Below are 21150 nucleotides of genomic sequence, written 5' to 3'. Positions count from 1 at the left end.
GCGCCATTAGAATGAATGGAAATTTCTCATGTTAAGATGTGTATGAAATCAGAAACTTGGACCATTCACATAATATGGTAAGAATACAGCCCTACTGGGAAAATAATAGTCTGATTCAGTTGGACTTACTTCTGAGTAGGTGTGTATAAGATTGTACAGTTAGTTGCTTCATAAGTTGGAAATGTAAGCTTAAAAATAGTCTGTAATTTTCTGAAGGCACTGAAGCATATCTGAATAAGCTCTTATTATTATTTTTGAAACTCCCCAGTTTTCATCTTATCAAGATGTGACAGCAGTATGCCTAATGGTATGTTTTATGCTTCTGCACAGCATTGGCAATAACACATTTTATAGTTCAAGATGAACTTTTAGATAATTAGAATTGTTTTAAAAAAGTAGCTTCCAAATTATTATTTTTAAATAGCATTAGGAGAAGCATGGCAGCCGCAGAAACGTAAGCCTTGCTAAGAAAATGAAAGGCAAATCCTGCTTGAAAACAGGAGTGCTCAACCTCATGTAGAGAGAGATTGTGCCTGTGTCTGATTTTTTTTTAGGAACGGGAGATAGTTATGTAGCACAAGTACCTTCCACTTTCAGTACTTAAAAACCCATTTCCACCCATATTATTCTGTGTACACACACGGGATCTTCTCGGCTCCTGCTTCAAGTGATGACATGTGCTGAAAGGTGCTCAGTGATCTAGGGCATCCCATGAGCCATAAAGGGCAACAACAACAACAACAACAACAATAATAATTGTGTAGCAGAGTGGACCCCAACTTTTATTGCCAATGAATCCATCAGGTACTCTGGCTCCCCCATGACATATCTAACTAATCTCAAAGTCCTTAAGCATTGGAGGGCCTTTACCCTGGCACGATGTCACACCCTCCCCTCGGCTGTCATTGAAGATCGATTTGGGAAGATTGCTTACTCAGAGAGACAATGCCCCTGTGATTCTTGGACAAATAGAAACAATAGAGTATGTGCTTTTCCAGTGCCTATATTATAGAGACATTTGTATTGGCCTCATCTCCCCATTACTCCATAAGTACCCAGGGCGCACAGGACAATTCTATACCCCCCTGCTGCTTTCATATACCAACCCTGCTACAAGATACAATGTTGCCAGGTTCTGCATAGCGGCGTTCAAAATTCGTTGGATGATGACCTGTGCAACAAACTAGATTTAATGAACACTCATATCGGAGTGCTCTGTAAATTGATAGCCATAGCCTTTTATATGCTAACCTTTTATGCTCTTCCACATCCGTTTAATGCTCCTAACCCTTCTTTTAGATTCATTTAGCCTCTTTTAGATTCTTATAGTCTTTCATATATACCTTCTGTTTTAATAATTTTAGTTTTTCAAAATATTTTGCAGATTTTAAATGATTGTCCCCCCCCCCCCACTTATGCTGGTCTATGACCGTAATAAAGATTTGATTGCGGGAGTGAGTGTAGCAGAGTGTTGTACTAGGACCGGGGGGCGGGGGGCAAGATTCAAGTTCCATTCAACCATGAAACTCACTGGGTCACCCTGGAATGATCACTTTAGGATTTTATTGATTTATTAGACTGCCCTTCATCATAGGAACTCAGAGTGGTTAAATTAGGATAAAAACAAGTAAATAAGTAAAATAGAACAGCAAAACAATAACTTTCCCCTTCCCGAAGACACATGTAAAAGGCTGTAGAATATTAATCAGTCCAAGGCCTGGTTGAGCACCCCTTCAAGCTCCTTGGATAAAAGTTAGAAGAGAAATGTTAAGAACTAAATAAGGTGGTGGGATTGTAAGGTAATTAAAAAAATTTGGGAAATGATATACAACGAATTGAAGAAAATGTTCCATTTAACATTTGTTAAAATTTTTTGTTAGGGATTGTAGGGAAAGATCTGCCAAAAAAGCTGAAAAACATCTTCATGTATGTGACAACGGCCGCAAGAGTTTTAATAGCACAAGGATGGAAGACTGAAGAAACCCCAACTAAAGAATCATGGCAAGAAAAATTGATGGACTATGCAGAACTGGCAAAACTGACATACAAGCTACGGGCCAAGGACAAGGATAACTGTGACTTTAAAGATGAATGGGAACCCTTTACAAAGTATTTGAAGATGCAACAAAGCGAACTGGACTCCTTGGCTGGCTTTGAATAAACATTCACAAACTTTTTATTGATAATAATCAGCTAAATAGTTTGAGGATCTATACAACTGTGTAACATGCAGAAAACAGCACTTTTAGAGAAATCAAAGACTGGAACTGAGGGAAGTCAGGGGGGGTCTGTGGGGGGGAGGGAGGGGGAGGGAGGGAAAATGGGGGGGAATAAGGATGATATGTTTCTGGATAATATGTTTTGTTTTAATTTTGAATAAAAAAGTTATTTAAAAAAAGAAATAAATAAGGAAAAGTCTTCTATGGGGTCTTCATGATCAATGTGAGGTGATCACATTGTGGGGGGCAGGACCAATGTGGGGGGAAGGTACATGAGCTATTGCCCAAAAGCAAACTTGGATCCTTAGGTAGGCTAACTAAGGGAAGCTCACAAACAGAAAGTTTCCTGCCCTGTCATCTCCTCAGAAGCCCACACAGCCCTGCCCGTGTTATTCAGGAGGGTCCCTGACCCTGCAGATAAACTCTTTGGGACACAAGTAGCTACCAGCCTAAGTTCAAAGTGCTGGCTGTGCACCTTGGATCCAGGATACCTGAAAGATAATCTCTCCCCTTATACGCCCAGTCAATAACTGCGCTGTGCAGATGCCAACTTATCATAAGGTCCGTTCCACACACTGTAGGAATCGGACCTTTTGTGTTGCAGGCACTGTCTCTGTCATATTTTCAGCAGGCCTTCCTCCTTCAACAAACCTTCCAAGTTGAAATCGTTCCCATTCTGTATCAGTATTGCAACTGCTTTTTAAACTGTGTTTTTTAAAAACTGACTTTTTTGTTTTATTCCTTGTTTTTCACTGGGCTTCTGTGGGAGGAAGGGCAGGATATAAATTTAATGAAAAATAAACAAACCTACCAAGCCATTGAGTTTAGTATATTTTATATAATGTTTTTCCAGCCTATGTTGTAAGCTGCTTTGAGCAACTGTAGGGGCATAAACATTTTTGAATGAGTGATTGAACAGAAGAGAAAGTTGAGTAGGATCCTATAGTTGGTAGAGCATGACCCATAATCTCAGGGTTGTGGGTTTCAGCCCCATGTTGGGCAAAGGTTTCCTGCACTGCAGGGGGTTGGACTAGATGACCCTCATGGTCCCTTCCAACAATTCTGTGATTCGATTACATGGGCTACTTTAGCAGCACAGTGAGGCATTTTGATGCCCATAGTTTCCTTCTACTGGTGGTGAATGCCAGCAGCATTTAAGGCAAATCGGGGCCACTGAGAAACAAGGAGGTGGTATCAGCATGCTCTGGGGAAACCCTGGGGTTTTCAGAAGTACAAAAATGTCTTTTTTAAAGGCATACGAGAGCAAAATATTCAAACGAAACAGAGCAGCCCAATAAGTAGCCATGGGCTGTAGACTGACCGTTGGGAAGGAAATGTAACTTGTCACTGAACACGCTGCAACATTTTGCTGCAGGCCTCACCTGTTATATATACCTGACAAATCATAAAATGAGAATTTTGTTTAAGACCCTATTTGACCAGAAACCATAGTGGGATGGGGTGGGGGTAGATGTGTGTAGCCCCAGGCAAAGATAGCCCTACACACTGCCTTTAAGTGTCTGAAAAACTATCATTTCTGAAATAACACTGCCTAACTTATTCTGTTGGACAGAGCTTTGCTTCAGGCAATTTCTTCAAGGCCTTTCTGGTCTCGTCTGTGTGGCTTTGGGTGCATTTGCACACTCACTGCTCACAGCTGTTTCTGTGTTTCTAACCTGAATTCAGAGATGTATAGTGGCAAAGCAGCAGTCTTTCAGGAAAGAGAGGATACAAAGCCAGCAATGGGTAATTATAGAGTTAAACATTCCCCCAGTTCTTATGGGTTGGATCTAAGACTCTATCCTGTAGCTTGTTTATGTGATTACTTTCATTTTCTTAGCAGCAGTTAGCAGTGACGGACAAGTCCATTGATTTAAGTAGCTCTCCTCTCACTTAACAGTGCAATCCTATGCATGTCTCTTTGGAAGTAAGCAACATTGCTTTCAGTGGGACTTACTCTCTGGTAAATGAGTATAGGATTATAGTTCTAGTTGAATGCAGTCACACCTTGGTTGATGAACGCCTTGCAACTTGAATGTTTTGGCTCCCAAACACCACAAACCCAGAAGTGAGTGTTCCGGTTTGCAAACGTTCTTTGGAACCCGAATGTCCGACGTAGCTTCCGTGGCTTCCGATTGGATGCAGGAGCTTCCTGCAGCCAATCAGAAGTTGTGCCTTGGTTTCCAAACATTTTGGAAGTCAAACAGACTTCCGGAATGGATTCCATTTAACTCCCAAGGTACCACTGCACTAACAATAAACACCTTTCCACTTCTCTTTGTGCTTTATGAAATTTTGTATTATGCACTAGAAAAGTAATTAATAGCCAAAAAGGTATAAAACAAAATAAAAAAATTCCTTCCAGTAGCACCTTAAAGACCAACTGAGTTAGTTCTAGGTATGAGCTTTCGTGTGCATGCACACGAAAGCTCATACCTAGAACTAACTCAGTTGGTCTTTAAGGTGCTACTGGAAGGAATTTTTTTATTTTGTTTTGACCATGGCAGACCAACACGGCTACCTATCTGTAACAAAAAGGTATAGTAAGCCAATGTGCTGGTTCAGAAATTGCATCAAATCATGTTTTGGTATTTCACATTTTGGCTGAGTTTGAACTGGGTTTTTGGTCCTGGATTGTAGATGACCTATGCTTCCCCAAATCATAATTTACCCAGTTCAGACAAAAATGCAAGCTAAATTGATGTGGGGGAGGAAAAAAGAGTGTGCAAGAGAAGGAACGGTGTGGGGGGGGGGGAGGTGTAGCAAGGTCAGCATGGGACTGATTCTTATTGTCCAAAAACATAGTTCTGCCATTAGGTTTGACCCCAAACACAGCCTGACTAACTGTAGCCCAAGCAATGTTATTTCTAACTCTGCCACAAAGAGCCATTTTAACAGTTTCAGAATAACGCATGAAAATGAAGCTATATTCCACAGTCAGGCATTAGAAAAAAATGGCAGCCATACAATTCTTTATTATATATATTTTTTAAATGCTTAGTTGTATTGATGTCCCATTAAAAAGAAAAACATGCCAAGTTGTATTGATGTCCCATTAATTCTGTCCCATTTAAAACAAACAAACAAACAAACAAACCACCTCTCAGAACAAGGACATTGGCAGCGCCAATAGTTTCTGCAAGGAAAAGCTGGGTTCCAGTTGGAAAGGTAAACTGCACAGGCTTTAGACTGACATCTAATTTAACCAGAATGGCATCAGGGTGGAATTGATAGATGGAAAGCCGACACATTTCTGTCCAATCACATTTGCAAATGGAGACAGAAATGACAAGCATTATCCTAAGGTGCAATGTTGTTGTTTTAATGCAGCCCCAGGAGACGGTGCCTGAGGAATGTCAGCCCAGACCTGTGAATCTTCAGAGCTGACTCATGGGGCCCATGAGTGACTTCAGTGACATTTACATTCCTGTAATGTGGCTGCTTTATTTTTATTTGCTTTACCGAATGCTGTTTTCATTTCCATTGCTCAGAGCTTTTTTTTTTATTATCTACCCAGGACAAACACCATTGCACACACAAAGCTTACAGCAAAGAGAAAGAATGCTAATGTCAAATTCAAACTCTACCATTATTATTATTTAATGCACAGACAAGGCCAAGCTGGCTGACCAAGCGACCATCTGCAGCAATGTTTTTAGCAGTGGGTGGGTGTCAGGGCTTGTCAGGATCAGACACAATGGCACCACTCAAAACAATCCAGTGTATGGGTTCCAAGGCTACTTCTTGTAGGGGAGGGAATGGGTCAGTCAGTAAGCATACCCATATTCCTGCTTTATTTTTGGGGAAGTAGCCTGTTGACATTGGTAGGCAAAGGCACATTGGCAGAAGCAATGGACAAGTGTGCAGATGACTGGCTGTAGGTTGCAGATAGCTAACAGGTGGATGAATGGCTCTGCTACCATTCCTGATCTGCCACCCGAGTCCAGGGGCTCACCTGGGCTCATAGTAGAGCTGGGGCTGTTGGTTTTTCCAGTCACTTGATACCTCTAGGGCTGATTGGCTGCAGATTTCCTTACTGCTGCCAGCAGGGGATGATGGAGCTGCAAGTATCAGGTCATCTAGTTTCTTTGTGACTCAGAAAATTAAGTAGGTGGGCTGGGCTTCTGCTTTGAGTCTGCTGTGGCTGGCAGACTGCCATCTAGTCTAAAAAGTGGGCCTTTTCCACAGCTGCATCAGCCCTCTGCAACACGTTCCCCTGTGCAATCCAATAAGCACCAACTGTGACATGTTTTAGATGCCTATTAAAAATACATTTGTTAATTTGGGCATTTCCTGACTGTTGATTTTTCTATTGAATTACTCTGTGTTTTGCTTCAGTGTACTGATTCTGGATTTTTATTGGGATATTGACAGGATGTACTGTACTTTATTCTATCTTAATTTTGTGATTTTGTGATCTTTGCTTTCTACATTTCTGAGGGTCACATGACAGTGGTCAGTGGGGCCAGAGGCAAATATGAGCAGAACAACCTTTGCACAGTAGGGCAGTTTCTACACACAGCCCTCTATGTCCTCCATCCAAATGAGAGGCTCTATCAGAGTTGAAGGGCATATTGTGGGCAGGGAAATTACTTGGGGTGCAAGGCAGGGCCAGCGAGGGATGTATGACCAGGGGAGACCTCTAAGGGCCAGAAGAGAGGCCATATGCAGTTCCTGGGACCCGAGAGACTCTGGACTAGAAACTGGTTCAATAAACAAATAACATTGCCAGGGATCATGTGATCTAGCCACATGAGGCAACCAAAGTTTCACCAGGTATACTGGCTGCATATCTTTGTTGCATTGTCACCATTTCCCCCACTACCTAATTGCACAACTTCCTAGCTTCATTTTTGCATCCAGTTGTATTTTTTCTGCAAGCGTACACTGATTTAAAAGTCATCCCCTCTCTACTGGAAATTGCCATGTTGAAACTCATAATTCTAAGCATCAAACTATAATCCCCAGGATGTTGGCTGGAGTTGTTTTGTTTTGTTTTGTTTTGTTTTGTTTTGTTTTGTTTTGTTTTGTTTTGTTTTGTTTTGTTTTGTTTTGTGAAGGGCAGGAAGAAGCCACAACAGTTGTACTGCTATAAAACTAAAACGAGGCTGTTCACACATTATTGACTCAAAATGCAGCTAGGTTGTTCTTTTTCTCAACTTGGGTCGAAGCTGGTTTGTGGGGGGAAATGCATCCAAATGCAGTATTTTATAAGAAACAACAGGATAAAGGCATGGATTGCGACTAACATATTGTACATGTGGCTTCGCAAACCAGTGGATGCAGGACTGTATGCACAGCCTAAGCCTGTAGTTTAGATATGCCCTTAGACATTTTCAAAGAGCCTTAAAAGGATGCAGCAGATGTCCTTTCAATTAGGAATGTGTGTAATTAGCACCTTTAGGGAGCATGCCAATCAGGCAGATTCTCAAAAGTTTTCATTAACTCATGACTAACTACTTGCATTCAATTAAGAAGGCACCGCTCAGTGGAAAAAAGTTTCACTTTGAAGTCTCCTGCAGTTTGCTTCCTTTCAGCCTTGGTTAACTGAGCAAAGGCTGCACACAGCATGTCGCATCCTTCACCGGGAGCCCCAGAGACACTGCAGAGGAGCCTCATTTGCATCAACAAAAAAGGGAATAAGGGCATTGCTGAAATACAGCAGCTAATTCATTCTGAATCCGGACAGCAGCTTCATTTGTAGGCACTTCCAAGTCCCAGGGCGTTCTGTGGCTTTGACTAAAGGTCTCATTGGAGATGCTCTTTGAAGGGAAAATGCATGCCACCTTGTTAGCTTAAGCAACACCACGAGGCATTGGGTCAGATTTCCACAGCAGAGATTGTGCAGAACCGTAGCTTAAACGTATGTGGATATTGCAAGCACAAACTCTGTGCATTGTTATTATCCAGCTGATTTAAATGAGGATAAGTAGCAGTTAGAGGCTGCTAAAGGTAGTTCGATTCTGTTAATTTTACCCTTTGCTCCTTGATGGCTAGTCTGTCATTGAGGTATAATGTTGATATTATTGATGCTGGATACTGGCAAGTGTCTTGTTGGTCTGTTTCATCCTCAAGTAAACTTTTCATATGTTTCAAATAAATTGTAGCTGTTGGAATATCGATGGCATATGACAGCATATTATTTTCATCTATATTTTTGGTTCTATTTCACTTAAATTGTCTTGTGTGAACTGCTTTGAGCACTATGTATTTGTGCACAATGTAGTATATAAATGAACCAGATCATGGCTTTGAACTCTGATCATTTGCCTAGATTGGTAATGTTTTTTTTATTTTAATGCCTCATTGCAGTTTTATTAATTATACTATTCCACGGGAGTAACTGTAAAAGCTTTGTCATTCCACAGTCTTCTATTGTTCTGTTCTGAGCTTTTGCTCTGAAACACTCACCTTCTGATCAGCACTGGTGATTTTCCACAATATCTACAAGGATAAGTTTCAGCTAATTCCATGTAGTCTGCTGCCAACAATGTAAGGCTTGGGGCTGGAAGAATGGAAGAAGCAGGACACCGCCACAAGGTGCCAAGCTGTGCAACAAGGAGAGATTAAATCTTTGGCCCAGAGAGTGAGTTGAACACTCACTTTATATTGTAAAGGACCCCTGACCGTTAAGTCCAGTTGCAGATGACTCTGGGGTTGCAGCGCTCATCTCGCTTTACAGGCCAAGGGAGCTGGCGTTTGTCTGCAGACAGTTTTTCCAGGTCATGTGGCCAGCATGACTAAGCCACTTCCACAGCAACGGAACACCGAAACCAGAGCAGCGCATGGAAACACCATTTACCTTCCTGCCGAAGCAGTACTTATTTATCTACTTGCACTTTTTGGCATGCTTTCAAACTGCTAGGTTGGCAGGAGCAGGGACCGAGCAACAGGAGCTCTCCCCGTCACAAGGATTCGAACTGCTGACCTTCTGATCAGCAAGCCCAAGAGGCTCAGTGGTTTAGACCACAGCGCCACCCGCGTCCCTTCTTTATACTGTAGAAGCAACTGAATGGTGTTTTGAAACTTAGTTTGTAATGGCTTTCCCAAACTCCTTTCATAGAACCAGCACCCCATCCATGATTGAATATCTGGATTCTGTGATTTCATGCCTTGGTGCTATGTAATTTCTACTTTCATCTTAATGAAAAGAGCACAATGGATGAATTCATGTAACCAGAGCAAAAGGAAACTACCAGTAAGAAGAGGAGCATGAAAATCAGGTGTTAGTCTCTCTGTGCATTTCTAGAAGGCTCTTCACTCGTGCTGGTGACAGAAGAAAAAAGCTGTTCGTAGGCGCTGTTGTGACTCAACTAAGTCCAAAGACAGAAAATAGTTTCTTCTTTTTTCTTTGAGCAGAAGGCAGCTTGAAAAAAGGACTGCCTGCTTGTGATGTGCAAATGAATTTTGCTTTTGCCTCTGGTGAATGGGGTTTGCAAGTTTTGGGAAATTTGTTTCAAAACATGCAGAGGCAAATGTGGAGTCTACAGAGAGAGAAGGTGTGGTACTTCTCTCAAGCCACCTGTAATTCTCCAAAACTAATATTTATAAACAAATGTATGATGCTGCCATATACTGAGACCATTAGTCCAACTAATCAGATTTTCTTTCTTTGGTTGGTAAAGTCTTTTTGTGTCCTCAGGTAAATAAAAACATTTTTCTAGTGCTCATGATCTTTCTTTAACCAGCAATACTGAGCCTGTGAGTGTCTGAATGGACACTACAACTGAACTAAGGACTTTCCTAGTTGTCTGCCTCTGTCTCCATTTCAGACTTTAGCGGAAAGGAAGGTGGCCTGCAGCATAATGGAGAAAGCTGCCTGATTTGAATGGTAATATACTGCTGCACTCAAATAGCTTGTCATGTGGTGACAACTGCCACACGGAAGACTTGTTTTCCCTTTCCTTCCTCTCTGGGTCTTTTGACTCCCAAGCGGTAATGAAAGAAAGTTGGACTCAAAGGAGAATACATTTTTCTCCTCAACAACTAAAGTGAGATTGAAGTTCCGCATTTTGGGTTTTGTGGTTTCCCCGCTGGAATTCGCCACATGGGATTTCTCTCCTCACATGACAGAGCAGGAGTGTAGCCTTCCTGATCAGATTTAGCTTTGACAGTTTGAGACTCCCTCTTCGCTTTCAAGGACTCTCTGGAGTTGATACGCCCTTGGCCCATCTTAGTTCACAGCTGCGGCACTTTTCTTCAGGCTTTCGGCCCTGACTTGTCTACATTTTAGTTCCTACCCTCTTATCCAGGCTCACTGTTTTTAGCTTCTATATAGGAGTTTTATCGTTGTCTGCTTAATAAAGGTTTGGGGAGTTAAACTGTGCCAAACACTGAACCCCAGGATTCAGCTTATATTAAATATACCTATATACAGTGGTGCCTCGCAAGACGAACGCCTCGCAAAACGAAAAACTCGCAAGACGAAAGAGTTTTCCGTTTTTGAGTCGTTCCGCAAGACGAATTTCCCTATGGGCTTGCTTTGCAAGAAGAAAGCCCATAGGGAAATCTCCGGGGACCTCTTTTAAATGCTGGCAGTGGGGAGCAAAGCCTTTCGCCCCCCTCCGGCCTTCAGAAGAGGTCCAGGAAGGCCGGCGGGGGCCGAAAGGCTTTGCTCCCCACCGCTAGCATTTTTAAAGCGATCCGGGACAGCAGGGAAGCGCTGCGCTTTCCCGCTATCCAGGACCGCTTTTAAAATGCTGGCCGTCGCTTTCCCACTATCCCGGACCGCTTTTAAAATGCTGGCCGTTGGGAGCAAAGACTTTTGCCCACCGCTGGCCTTCAGAAGAGGTCCTGGACCTCTTCTGAAGGCCGGCGGGGGGCAAAAGTCTTTGCTCCCCCCGCCTGCCTTCCCGAGATAGCGGAGAAGCGCAGCGCGTTTCTCCGCTATCCCGGACGGCTTTTGAAGGCAGGCGGGGGGGAGCATAGACTTTCGCCCACCGCCTGCCTTCAGAAGACCTCCGCTGTCCCAGGGGCTTTTAAAATGCTGGCGGCCGGCAGCAAAGCCCTCCTGTCCCCGGAGCTTGCGGGGCGGGAGGTGGGGAGAAGGGCTTTTCTTCCCACCGCCAGCCTTCAGAACAGCCTTCTGAAGGCTGGCGGTGGGAAGAAAAGCCCTTGTCCCCCCCCCCCCCCAGCCTTCAGACGAGGTCGGGGACAGACTGTCCGCGGACCTGGTCTGAAGGCGGTTTCCATAGGAACGCATTGATTGATTTTCAATGCATTCCTATGGGAAACCGTGCTTCGCAAGACGAAAAACTCGCAAGAAGAAAAAACTTGCGGAACGAATTAATTTCGTCTTGCGAGGCACCACTGTAGATAACAAAATAAGTTGATACATAGGTGCTGCCACACTCTGAAACTGATTCTTCCCCCTCCAAAACTGGCTGAACCCCACTTATCCAGATAGAGGAATCACCCACACACAGCTTGTTGGGAAATAAGCTTCAAGTTATTGGCTTTCATCATGTCCTTTACCACTGTCAGGCACCTGTCTAGCACACCAACCACAACATCTGAATACAGATGAAAAGCAGAAACAGAGTAGGGTGGGATACCACACATTTATGGCACCATGCAGATATCAAACAGCACTCAGCATAGCACTGAAAATCTGATTATGTTAGTTCTATGAGGCCTCTAAATAGGAACATCACATAACTCACCCTCCCCACTCATGCCAAGCTTCCCTCTACACATGATACCTTAAAAGTAAAGGTAAAGGTACACCTGACCGTTAGGTTCAGTCTTGGATGACTCTGGGGTTGTGTGCTCATCTTGCTCTATAGGCCAAGGGAGCCGGTGTTTGTCTGCAGACAGCTTCTGGGTCATGCGGCCAGCATGACTAATCTGCTTCTGGTGAACCAGAGCAGCACACAGAAATGCCGTTTACCTTCCCGCCGGAGTAGAACCTATTTATCTACTTGCACTTTGACGTGCTTTCAAACTGCTAGGTGGGCAGAAGCAGGAACCGAGCAATGGGAGCTCACCCCATCGCAGGGATTCGAACCACCGGCCTTCGGATTGGCAAGCCCTAGGCTCTGTGGTTTAGACCCACAATCCATTACTTGCCCAATTCTTTCCTGCTTTCCACACCTGATCTAATTAAGCCCTTCTCAGGAGAAGTTAGTTTGCAACAGTTTAATAAAAGATACCCAGCCCTCCACAGTAACCACCAAAACGACCATCCTCCCCCAACGAAAGGCCTAATTTCTCTGCAAACCTCAGTAGAGTAGCTTGCCTAACACTTCCTGTTGAGTCAAAGCTTCCCTGAAACGCACATATCAGGGCATTCCACATAAGCTCACCAGAATTAATTTACATGTTTTGGATGGTACTCAGCAGACTTCTCACTTGTGGTAGAATTTCCTCCCAGATCTCACCTGGGTCTCTTCTCTCCATCATTTCCCCATCTTTTATATGGAGAGTTGAATGTTGCCTGTCCTTCACCCAGACCCACAGACCTACATACGGTAGTTTTTATATTGCTCTCTTTCTTTTTGAACACCTCTACAAAGCACTTAGAAACCACCTCTACAAAGCACTTAGAGGGTTTGTTTGTCCCCAGAGAATTGCCACTTACAATAGCAACAGTATCTGAGTGAGAAAGGAATTAATTTAAAAAACAACAACCACATAAAACCTTTTAACTAATTTCCCCCCAGTTTTTATTTTCTTTTTGACACAGTTTTATACCCTTCTGGGATTTGGATAAGAATCCATTTATTTATTGCAATATTTCTTTTAAAAAAGTAAATCATTATCATTGAATGTGTCTGTGCATATATATCTGTTTGTTTATGTGTGTGTATACATACCATAACATGCATTTTATACCCTTTTAAAGTTGTTGTCATTCTTGTATCATTTTGTGTATATTCTCTAGAATGTGGGGTTTTTTTTAGTCCCAATAACGTCAGAAAACTATGAATAGTCACTACACACAAATAGCTTCCCATGTGGGACAACCCCCAGACCTTTCTCTTTTCAAGCAGCAACCATGCTGCAAAGTAATGGTGTGACGTGCTTTTTAAGCCACTGGACTCCCTGCGTTTATTATGCAGATAGTGGTGATTTTGGTTCAATCCAACACTTTAGTCAATTCCAACCATGGTCTTTTCTCTCCCCAGTTTACATCCCAAACAAGAATCTTATTTTCCAATCAACGCACACACCCAGACATCACATAATGGTCACCCTGCTGGGATGACCCCCTCCCCCAGTAAGCAACTCTTGTTAGCTACAAGCAATTTGGAGTTTCAGCAATCCTTATCACATCTGTATTGTTGGCTGTATTTGTTCACAAACGAATGAGCATGGTGGTTAAGAAGCAAGCATGGTAGGATTTCACGCTGGCTACTGCTGTTGTATATTATATCTGTCCATAATTCACACAATTTCTGGGAGGCAGTAAAACAGCCTTTCACCAAGTATGTATTTTTCATGTGCACTCTCCAAAAACAATAATTTATAAGCAAATGTTCGTTTCTTTTACAGCCCTCCTATGGTATTCCGGTGTCATAATTTATCCCAAGGCAGCCCCAACACAGTAAAAGATCATTAGAAGACACAACAAAACTTTTGTTCTGGCAAAACCAGTAAGAAGATTTCCTGCAGTACACATGCTTGCTAAATTAATTCTAGAACTAACGCATTAGGGGTATTTTATGTCCATGGCTCATAAAATCTGCCAACATTTGAAGCCAAGAGCAACAGAATCTGAATGAGGTGACAGCCACAACTTACATTAGAATTGGTTTACCAGCTATTATACCAATTTTATAAATTACATGCATAGCTGCAGCCTCTTTAACAAACTTGAAAATGACTCTAGTCTTTTTCAGTCACAGGGATGCCAACAAGTGAGCATAAGGAGTTCATAGACCATGCCCAAGCCAGCGGTGGACCCAGACTCTTGGTTCTCATTTTGTAAAAAGGAAGTCAGCAAGAAATCTAAACATGGAGGCATCTAGAAAGCAAAACGTGGAGGCAAGCTTCTAAGAATCTGCTGTTGCTAAGGTCGTTTAATCAATCACTGTTGCTAAGAAACCAGAGGAAGAAATGCTGGGATTCAGGATGGGGGGGGGGTACCTCCCAGAACAGAAGAAATCAGGACTATGAACTGTCACAGTTAAAGCAAGGGGGTTGGTTTTCTGGCTTTCTGCATGCTTATTTTTTTTTTTACATCATCTGTATTTGTGGTTGAATATTTGTATATTACTTTTTCTTCCAGGAATTTGAGACTGCGTACATTATCCTCCCTTCCCACTTTATATCTTTGCAACAGCCCTGTGATATAAGCTGGACTAAGTTAATATATGTACATAAGCAGCAGTTCTTGCCAGTAGGGGGGTGGATGCAGGGGCCCCAATCCTCATACAATGTACCATTGCCATATTTTCTCCCTCTACCCCTCCCTCTTCCATATTCTCTGTCTCTCATGCATATACATTCCATTCCATTTCATTCACTTCAATGGAACAGGGCACCTGTGATGTATATGGCATAAGCATGGAGGGAATGGAATGTTCAAATGGGAATGATTCCTCCAGCCAGAATATTAGATTGGCAGAAACACAAAACAAAAGCCTCTGAAATGCTGCCTGTACTCTGGAATGTCTTCCCTAAAGAGGCTTGGTTAAATTCTGCCCTCCAGGATTTTGGGACCTTTCTTTATAAATCAACTTTTTAAGCTTCTCTTAGATAACTCATTTACTGCTGTAATATTTTGTTTTTCAATGTTGACTCTGCTTGTGCTCGTCTATAAGACGTTTGTGTTTTAGCAGTATTTTAACTGTGTTTTAAACATTTTGTTGGGCCTGACTTGGACCCTGGGAAAGTTGCTGCTTTACACTCACCCATACCCATTTTCCTCTTCAAAAGCCTTGGCAGGTTATGCCCTTGGATATTTTGTTTTAAGAGCTCTGCCCTTTGTTTGTTCTTGCTTTATACCCACTCACAGTGCAATCCTCAGCATATTTACTTCATTGCGGCTTACTGCCTAATAAGTGTATTTAGGATTGCAGCCTTAATATGTCAGTGGAACTGGAGCTCAAGTCAATTCAGGTTTTCCTCCAGAACCTGTGGAGCATCTTTTTGTGCCTGGGTGTGACAGCCAGCTAAGCGCTCCTGAGAAACACAGCCTCTGCCTGTTTGGGTCCTATGGGCCTTAGGAGGGATTAAAATGGGCAAATACTGGTAAGCCAATTTTCTTTAATTGAAACTGTATGTACGTATGTACATATGTAATTATGTACGTAGAATACAGCAAATGCTCCTAAAGAGCTAAATGCATAAGTAATTCGTTTAAAAGATTAACAAGGCAACAGTCCCCGTGACTATTTACAGAGAGTAAAATAAAAAAAAACATTTTTTACTTGCAAACTTTGTAGTCAATCCAAGTGGTTTGCAGAGGTGCTGGACACTTCAGAGATGCTCCGTTGCAAATATTTTCAGTCCCAAAATGGGGGAACAACCGCAGCAAGTGGCTGTATGGAGGGCCTAGACCTGCAAGTATAATCCAAGGATAACAAATTATAACATATACAATGCCAGATATACAAAAAGGGGGGTCCCCACCCCCTTGCTAATTAATCACATGTAAATTTAGGCATGCATTTACATAAAATAAAATGACCTTATGCAGAGTGATAAGAGCCCAGAAATATTATCAAGTTCATGATAATAATCCATTGAGGGACTCCCCCTTTACAGTGCCAAACCAACTCATTCATGGGGGATATATTAGCAAGATCCATCTAAGTCAGAACAAGAATACAGAAACCGCACAAATTAGGAGCCAAGCTTTAGAAGTGCTCTTGCACACAATCATATTTCAAAAACTGCCAAGGAGACGCTCATTTCAATAGAAAAAAAATGGGCAAAGCATTAAAAGGAGTGCCTAGTTCCAGAACAAAATACTATTTGGACCATCTCTGGAGACGAAAAGTTCTAGTTGCTATTTGGAAGGAAGATGCTAACATCTGGACCATTATTCAGAGTGAGGCAAGCTGCTTAGATTAAGTACCTAATAATAAAAGAAACCACAAATGTGTCTAGGGGAAAAGCAGCTGTCTTGGAATCTCTGGCAGCCCCAACCTTGCACATGTTTTATAGTGCTGAGAGGAGACTACAAAATCCTACCATTTATGTAAAGGCTTAACGTTTCCTTGTTGAGACTCCTTCTGCCACTATAGCCCAATTTCTCTTTGGGATTTGGGACACAGGCCTCATTTTTGCACTTTGAATCCTCAAATACAATTCTGTCAGCATAATTCTTCAGTCTCCTGCAGTCTTGAAGATTTGTCTGGTACAGAAGTTCATCTCTAGTTCGCCATGGTGACCTCAGGGAACATATTCAATATTTCATTGTTAACTTCATTTTAGACTGGAAGCTTGGAAACTCAATTCGACAGCAGTGAGCTGAACCAGTTTCAGGCAGAACTATATACGGTATTCAGACCTTGCAGGTAACCTTGAGCTGTCTGTTGCTTCATGAGAAAATGAAGGAGTCCAACATGCTTCTAAGCTGTTATATTTTGTTAGCCTCAGAATCAGCTCAAATGTGAAAGCAATGATCTGTATGCAGTTTTCCATAGCAAACCCCTGCCATATATTATAGAAGACATGTATTCTCAGCTTTAAGGGCAGCAAGAGTGTTTTTAGATATCACAAAAGCAGTTTGAAAGCAGTTATGGATCTTGCATGGAACAGGAAACACTGTTCAGATCCACGAATTCAAAAATTCTCCCACTGAGTCAGAATGAAACACCCTAGCATAACAATCTGTCTCCAGTGCAGTTAATGAAGCTGTGGCCAGTTTCAACCTATTTCTGTCTCCTGGTCTGTTATTTGGTTTTGCATCCTTGCCTAGCCCTTGCCTGGGGCCACTAGGACAACTGCCTTTCAACCATCAATCACCCAGCAATTTGCCTGTAAAGCTGCAAATTGCAAATATGATGCTGAAAGCATCTTACCCTTCTCCTTCTAGTACCACAAAGTGTATTTCAAACTACAGCCCTGAATATTTTCTACAAAGGATATCCTGTCTGCAGAGGCAGACTTTGGTCTTTGAAATTTCTGTGGCACCCTTTGCGAGGCCAAAATTTGGCACCCCCTGCCTCTCGTCTTCCATTCTGCTCAATTTACTACAGGTAGTTGCAGTGTTCTGTGGCATCCCCTAGGCTCAGCACCCAATGCAGCAGAACCAGTCACACAGCCCTAAATCCACCTCTGCTGTTTGCCTTGTCCATTCCCAAACACCAAGCTGAGGTATTGTTCCCCAACTCACCACAGTCAGCAGTATGAGAACATGGCAAATTTTACAGCACTGATAAAATATACAAATTTAGAAGAATAGAAACCATTTCTAGTCTATATAAAAAGTTATTTGTCAAGCAACATATGTAATTTTCTATATGGAAAAAGAATTAAATATTACGTAAAAGAAAACACAGTAGTTAATTGAGCTTTGTTTTCTGTATGTTTAAGCCATAGTTTCAAGTGCACTCAATATGGCATTTAACCCTGCATTTTAAGTTCCCTCCTAATAAAAGAGGGATAGTTTTTAAAAACCAGCAAGTTAAATGAACTGTCTATTTACTCACACAGTTCTCCTTGAAGGATTAATTGCTTTTACATTGCTGTGAAGACATGGAATATCAGGTTGTTACTCGCATCCATGTCCCATCCCCAGAATGTCTTATGGTGGCAAGAATTTATGGCTTCAAATCTCCTTTTACTTTTAGCTCATACTACATGTGGATGGAGTTGCAAATTCTACAGGTTAACAAGAGATCACAGGGATCACCATCTGAGCTTACACTATAAACTGCCTTGGATAAACATAAGGAATGCTTCAGTCTCCCAAAAAGCATTCCAAGAAAAGAATTCAATTCTCCCTCAAAATGGATCAACAGATCTTTTAATCTGCTCCCAGTTTGCTTCTATGTCACATAAGGAAATGCTTTCTACATGGGGGTAACTTGTTGCATTAAAATGGACACACGTTCATCTGCTAAAATATGCTGAGCTAATTTATGTCATTTCTGAAAAGGAAGGAATTGGTCTTGTGCTAAGTATCCTTAAGGCAGAAGCAATACAGTACAAAAAAGAGAGTAAAATAATGTTTGCTTTTATGTGTTCTCCTGGCAGTTGCAAAGACATTAGAAACTGCACAGATGTTCACAGAGGACTCTAGTGCCCTCTTTCTGCTCTGGTGAAACTTGCACATTAATTGGACTGTAAGATTTGTAACAAAACTAGTATTTGTGCATGCCAGTTAGGCAATCATTAATACTCTGGTAGATATATTGCTTTCATTTGTGCTTGCTCACATCTCTTGGACTTAGTTATGACCCTGAACTAGAGGACACTGCAGGACATAAAAGGGGATTTCAACCAGAAATGTTTTCAAACAATGACAAATGTAACATGAGAAGGCTAAAGAGAAGCCATCCAGGGATCATAAATCTGGAGAAAGAAAACCCCAAATGTCAAATTTAACTAGTCTTATGATTTGGGAGACAGGGAAGACCTTGAGTTTCTGTGCCTGTCTGTGTGTCCCATAGCACTAAGTAGATCATTTCAGGGAGGAACTATCACAAATGTCAATCTAGAAAGAATTTTGAATTTAGGGTGGGGAAATGAATAGTAATTGCTCTCAGCTACAATATAACAATGGGTGTCAAACTGAGATGTTTCTTACTGACAGTAGTTCACTAGCATGAAGGGTATATGTCTTGCAGAAATCCTTCTTCAGTTCATTCTGGGAGACCAGAGCTCAGTAGGACCTACCAACATCCCAAGGCTTCCAGAGCCTTTCACAAGGCTGTCTACTCCCTATAGTTTATTTCTGACACACTCCTTTTCACATTCCATCTTTCTCACAGCCTGACATGACTTCTGTTACTAGTTTAGGCTAGAAGACTGTGCTGGCCCAACCCTTAGGTGGGATTAAGCTGCTGCCTCAGGCTGAAGAAACCCCAGAGCCACCACCCACCCCATTGCCTCCACTGCCCCTGGAGATGCAGCACCAGCATCAACCTTGATTTCTGGCAATTTTTTGTGAGATCTCACAGAAATCACAGGTGGAAATCAAAGAGATTGCATCGGAAATCTTCCCTGCTGGTGGCATAGGCGGGGCAGGTAGCAGTGGCAGGGCAGAGCACCACTACCTGTTTCTCCTCAAGCAGCGAAACAGTACCTACTGCCCCTGCTAGAGTGATTTTGGAAGCATCTACCATCTGGGTTGAACTATTTTGAGCCAGAAAGGGTGGGGGCTAGCATTCAGCCCAGGAGTCAGTTCATCAATGCATGACTGCAAGAAATTCACCTGGTGCTTGAAAGTACAATTTGCCTGATCTTATGTGCCTTCCTGAATTCTTGTTTTAGAATAGGACCTTGAAGTAAAGACATGTCATCTCTTTCATCAGCTATACTTATGCTTATGTGTTGTTCAGAACTGCAAGGTCACCTGTACTGCTGTAATGGTACTCTTGCTCATCAGAGTGCAGGGCTCTTGCATCATGAATTCAGACAGATCTGCTGGTGCCATTAGCCATAGAAGGCCTATGTTTCTGCAGTGGTGGGAGACCCATGAATCTCCAGATTTGGCTGCACTCACATCAGATGGAGTCAGCATAAGCCAACGGTCAAGGATGATAGCAGTCCAGGAACATCTGAAGGGCCACAGATTTCCCATTCCTATGCTATGAGTTATGCTCCAGTTTCCCTTGACTGCTGTCCTTACCTTCTGATAACCATTCCTGACACCTACCTACCATCCTCATTTTTGCTATTTAGTGATACCTTGTAAAAAACCTGTCCATATTAATTATTTAAAATGTCATTCTGCACTCAGTTCCCCAGGGCTTTCAGAATTAAATTTCTGATTGAAGGGTGGGGAAGGAATTAATCCTGATTCTGCTCAAGTTTAATTTCACACGCATGAACATTAAGGCTGGGATCCTATATCTAATTATCTGGGAGTAAGGCCCATTGAACTGAATGAGCCTTACTTCTGGGTAGACAGCCTGCCATTTCATATACTGCAACAGCAATGATAACACACTGTAGGGCCATTCATTTTTTCATTTAACGTAGAGTATATAATTAACCCAAGGATACCCTAAGGGAGTCTATAATATTTCCATATGTGAAACCTTGGAGACTACCCTATAAAATTGCCAGCAATGATAACAATTTATACCATTAGTCAATGATAGGTGCTCAGCAGTTTTAGAAGTCAAGCACTTGGAATTAAATATGTTTGAAGCCAAAGTTAGAGTAGGAAAGAAGTAAAATAATAGGAAAGTATAATTATCATTAAGTAGAAGATGGAAAGAGAATCTAATTTAAAGTACATTAAATGCTTATTCCTCTTTCCTGTCCCCACCATGGAAGAGTACAGACCAGCACTTTATAAAGGCAAACTGGGAGAGAAAACGTATGAGATCCATTAACATGCTTAAACAACATTTTAAGGAGAGATTGGAAAGGCATTCTGCTCAGACAGGTGGAACACATACAAACAAACAGACACAAACAAAATAAGTCTGGTCCAATATATATGCATTTTTATGACTGGACAGTTGGACATGAACATTATTTTGCCAGCCTTACTTAGCTATTTCCATACCTGCTTAAATGTCATAAAGAATTTTACCTTGAATCGTTTTTTTGCTCAGTGGCCATAAATATGACAGTATATTGCAGAGTCCTGATTAGATGAGATCCCAAGTCCCAGTGTGTGATGTGAATTAAGAACTGTCTGGCTGCTGGCGATTACAGCTTTGGTAAAGGAAGTCAGCAATTCAACAACATTGCCCGAGTTCAATAGCACAAAGAGACCAGTCTTTCTGACCCCTTCTGCAATGAAAGTTAGGTGTGCACCATGTATGGCTTCTAATTTTTCAGCATGAAATAAACTAATATT

The 21150-nt window shown here is 42.0% G+C and overlaps 1 protein-coding gene across 1 annotated transcript in view; it reads right to left on the bottom strand.

The window, feature by feature from the left end:
* Nucleotides 1–17280, bottom strand: part of ST6GALNAC3 (ST6 N-acetylgalactosaminide alpha-2,6-sialyltransferase 3) — a 273659-nt gene extending 256379 nt beyond the window's left edge. Inside the window, exons 1-2 of the transcript XR_014158199.1 lie at nt 16359–17280; nt 15593–15722 (exon numbers count right to left, since the gene is read on the bottom strand). The gene's annotated coding sequence lies outside the window, so the exon portion shown is untranslated. The remainder of the gene's footprint in view (nt 1–15592; nt 15723–16358) is intronic.
* Between the last annotated feature and the right edge of the window lie 3870 nt (nt 17281–21150).

This window comes from Podarcis erhardii (genome assembly GCF_964252035.2).
Source record: "Podarcis erhardii genome assembly, chromosome: 6".
Classification (NCBI taxonomy): Eukaryota; Metazoa; Chordata; class Lepidosauria; order Squamata; family Lacertidae; genus Podarcis; species Podarcis erhardii.
This window is presented reverse-complemented; position numbering and strand designations above follow the sequence as displayed.